Genomic DNA, 4,649 nt, shown 5'->3' on the forward strand with positions numbered 1-4,649 from the left:
CCCCCCGCCAGCGCTGCCCCGGCCGCTCCCGCCCCTCCGGCGCCTCCCCGGCACCCCCGCCCGGCTCTCCGCGCCGCCTCTGGGGATCCCAGACCCACTAAGCCCCTTCCCCTCCTCGGCAGCGTCTTACGAAGCGCTGGCGGCCACCGAGTCTGCACCCAGTCAGGAGGGAAGAGGAGGGGGAGGAGGAGGGGGAGGAGGAGAAGCATCACCATCGGCGATGCAGCTTTCTCGCGACCCGGGCAGAGAGTCTACTTTCAAGCCTTGGGTATGTACGACATTTCTCTCTCTCTCTCTCTCTCTCTCTCTCTCTCTCTCTCTCTCTCTCTCTCAACTTATTTTGACAGTCAAAATGTGCCTTAGTCATGGGTGAGCAAATGTCAGTTGGTTGGGGGTATTGCAGGGAGCAGTTTGGAGCCACATAGCACTCACTGCAAGTTAGGAAAAAAGGCCACAATTGTTCTACAACTCTTAATGCTGGTTTTCAATTAAGCCAATATTCAATGACACAAGTTGCCATTTTACCCTAGATGTCTGATAGCTGCCAATCCCTGTTTTCAGTCCCTGGGGAGATAATCAAGCAAAATATTTAATGCTGCAGAGATTTACACACCTTCTTAGCTTTCCACAGTGAATAGTTTCATTGACCTCAGTGAAACTATGTAGGAGGTGTAAAACTAAACATGTGGGTTTTAAGTCTTTGCAAGATTTTAGTTTAAATCTCTCTGTTTTCAATGGCACATAATAAATCCTTCAGGAATTGGTAATGTCATCCAAGCAGTATGCTGCCTGCCTAAGAAAGTATTTTATCTGACACTCAGTTACCAATGAACACTAGTGTATACACCTTTTCTTCCTCTTGGAGTGTTAGTGATGTGTGATTGCTTTTTCTCCACCTCGTTTTTAATGAGTGATGTAAAAATACTAGAAATGTGAAGCATGGTTGGTGCAAAGTTTGTAATGTTGAATGATAAAGTGGTTTGAACATGTTATTTGTGCTCTTAATGCTCCTGAAGTGCTTTCATGGATTAGATATCAGTTTATTCAGAAGTTTATTCAGAAGTTTCACAGCTAAAATGCCTCAGTTTAGAGAGACTTTACGCATTTAGACTCTGTCTCTGCTGATCTAGTTCATGGTTCATTGCAATTATGGAAATATAGACTGGCACTCAGCCATTAGAAACTAGACTGAGATCACCAACATGTTTGACATAGTATTTTACCTTTTCCAGTTACCACAGAGAGCCCCTGTTGCCCTGGTAATCAAATTTTTCTAGGTAATTGTTTTCCCTGCTAGTTGTCAATGTTCACAAATCAAGTTGTGGCTCACATCCTGCACGTGTTTGCATGTTTGCCTGCTGCCACACTGCTCTGCTGGTGGCTGTCTTTGAGGACCACTTTGAAGACAGGCTCAGTGTAAGTAAAATGAAGCAGACTGTGCTTCATCACCCAACCATGCAGCCTTTCTTGCTGCTCAGTCTGCAGTTCTGCATGAGACCTTACAGTCTCTCAGAGCATAATGCACCTAGTTGGAGATGAATGTGTCCTAAAAGCTCATTTAATAACAAAAGAGCAGCCACTTATGTCTCTCTTCTTTTCTACTATTGGTTGGGAAATTAAAGTTGGGGATTTGCTGAAGACTACATCTGAGATTTGCACTAGAGTAGGAGCTCAAGAATGCCACTCAAACCCCATATACTAGTGTAAACAATGTTCCCCAAAAGATATCTAAGAGTTGTTGACTATATAGTTTGAGACTTTGTTCATGGGAATTTAACCACCCCAGGAATCAACAGCATTTAGAATTTTAGTAAAGGATGTGAACATAAAACATATTTTGACTTTGCAGACAGAGCTTGGTGAAAATGTTGTCACACCCTAAACTGTGTTGCTGGCTATTCACAGTCCATTTTTCTGAACTGATATCAGTTATCAATATTTCATCAGTCACTCCATATCCAGGTTTCCTTAACATCTCAGTATTCCAGTTTCTGCCCTGTTCCTACTGAATTCTGTGACAACTTTGCAATTGATTTCAGATAGCATTGCAGGTACCTGCCCATTCTCACATGCATTTCCCTTGCTTAGGTATAACATTTGAGTTTATGTCAGAAAATAAGTTGTAGGAATAAGAAGTCACAACTCTTGAGAAGCTTTGCTAAATGCAGTCCTCAAGTAGCTCTCCCTGTACTGTTTATTTTAGGGTAATGGGCATCACTAAAGAAGATGAGCTTGCCTGTGCAAAGTGCCAGAGCGCTCGAGAGGAGTGAAGGCTGCAGGATGGGGAACTGTGCGGACTGCTGAAAAGCAACAGAAGAGTGGGTAGAGTAACAATGCTTTGCCTGACATCAGAATCACAGGATGGCTGAGTTTGGAAGAGTCATCCAGCCCAACTCTCACAGCACAAGAAGGGCCACCTCAATTGTTTTGCTCGGGATGGGCATATCTGGATGTTTCTTAATATCTCCAAGGATGAAGACCACCCCTCTGGACTAATTATTCCAGTACTCAGTCACCTTCACAGTTCCCTGATGATGTTCAGAGAAAACCTCCCATGTTCTAAATTGTTCCATGTCCATTGCCTTTGGACCTCTCACTTGGCACCACTGAAAAGAGCCTGGCTTTGTCCTCTTTGCACATTTCCTTCAGTTAAACATGGATGAGATATGCTCTGAGTCTTCTCTTCTCCAGGCTGAGCAATCCCAACTCTCCCAGTCTCTCCTCAGAAACACGGGGCTCAGAAGGAACTTAGAGAGACAAACAAGTGAACAAACTTAGAGAACAAACAAGCAACAATTAGTGTGAGCAGAAACAGAAGTGGAACTGAGCGAGTGGGTGCAGAGGAGAAGGATGACTGTCTCTTGCTGAAGTAGGAACTGAAGAAATGGAAAGTTAAAGATTATTTTTCCTAACATTAGTACTCTTCCTGGATCTTGCCTGTGAGAAGACAACCATGAATTTACTGAACAAGGAGAAAGAGGAAATACTTAAAACACATGCATGCACACTTGCACCACCTCTTGTAGCACACTCAAGTCATGCTCCTGCAGTCATCTTGCTGCAGGATGCTTTGACAGATGTCCACTAAAGCAGAAGGCTTTACTGTGAGCAGCACGTGCTAATTCAACCAACGACTTATACAAGGAACAGCTGATGTAGTACCCTCAGAAATGCATATTTAGTATGGCCCTAGAATGAAGTCAGTACATCCAGACACTGGAAAATATTCATATGTATCAGTTTTTTCACTACTAAAGAGTGTTCACTGGCTTTAACTGCAATTTTATAAATCCTAACAAATTTTATGCTCACAGAAAACCAATTTCTTACACATGACTAATTTCAGCATGATGAATTTAAGCATATGATGGAATGTGGCAGTGGAACCCTGAAATATCTTGTATGTTTTTTTCTAGCAGAAAACAGTGGGTATACATTCTCTATGGTGTTTATACCTGCAAATCCCTCCAAAACGAGGAATATATGCTCCTCCAAACTTTATATCCCTTCCAAAGCCAGGCATAGGTTTCTCTCTGACCTCAATATTAAGTCTTTATGCTACGAGGAGATTGCTAAGTTTATATTGGCATTATTGGAAGTAACATCTCTAAATCTCAGTTCATTGCAGTTAAGAATATACTACTTCAGAGGTTGCATTTTACAGAGACATGAAAATCTGGTACTTGACAACCAGCTATAGACGACAGTTACCTCTATTCATGGTTCATTTACTGTAAAACCAGTTTAAGAATGTATAAATAAGCCTGTACCAAAAGAAAAAAAAAATAAAAATCACTAGGCTCTTAGGAAGCTCAACAGTTAGGAGGCTCAGTCCTTTTGTATTGGTCCAAAAAATTTCTAAACTACAGTAAAAACTAACATGCTGCATACCCAGATTAGAGCAAAGTAAATTATCCAGACTACATGCTGTGTTTTAAGTAAAACTAGATATGAGAAAAATAATAGCCACAACAGCTAGAATAGAATTCTTTTCTGCATACCTCTGTTTTGTTAAAAAATCCCCACCTTTACAGTATTTGATAATCTATATTATACAATGTTAATCTCATGTTTTACTCATCAAAAATACAATAAATGATAGCACTTGCAAAACAAAAAGATGGTGAAGGTTATTTCTTTTGCCTGAGAAAGAGCAAAATGTGTTTTTCAGTTCACAAATCCAATGACTCTCTAAACAATGAAATAAAGAGCAACATCACTGAAAGCAATGACCTTTCTCCAGCTCAACAAAACCATCCTATTTTTTTAATTCCTACCCAAAACTTTAATTTCATAACTTTGAAAAATTACTTGTTGCAGCAAAACTGTTTTAATTTACCATGGGTTTGTTACACTGTGTCTGTGACTGCTACAAATAACAGCTTCCTATTAGCAACATCCTACAATAAGATACCATCAGGTAGGAATTGTTCAGTCAGAATGAGTTTGCTGGGATTGGTTGCCAAACTCACTATAGGACTTGCCTTTGGCCTTCCTTTGTCACTCAGATTATGACTGGCTTGGACAATGCCAGTTATTTCAGTTTTCCCCAGAAGTTTATAAAATCCTTTACATTATTTTGCAAGTGGGGAAACTGACTCATGGAGAAGTTTGTTTCAAGGGAGCAAAGCTGAAGAGGGAACTCAGTC

General features: G+C 41.0%; 1 long non-coding RNA gene across 1 annotated transcript; it reads left to right on the forward strand.

The window, feature by feature from the left end:
- The first annotated feature begins 88 nt into the window (after positions 1-88).
- On the forward strand, positions 89-3,775 carry LOC113943077. Its single transcript, XR_003526189.1, has 2 exons — positions 89-268; positions 2,204-3,775. It is a non-coding gene; the product is annotated as an uncharacterized LOC113943077 (long non-coding RNA).
- Positions 3,776-4,649: the final 874 nt, after the last annotated feature.

The sequence above is a fragment of the Corapipo altera genome, unplaced genomic scaffold, assembly GCF_003945725.1.
Source record: "Corapipo altera isolate COAL_440 unplaced genomic scaffold, ASM394572v1 61411, whole genome shotgun sequence".
In the NCBI taxonomy this organism is placed as follows: domain Eukaryota; kingdom Metazoa; phylum Chordata; class Aves; order Passeriformes; family Pipridae; genus Corapipo; species Corapipo altera.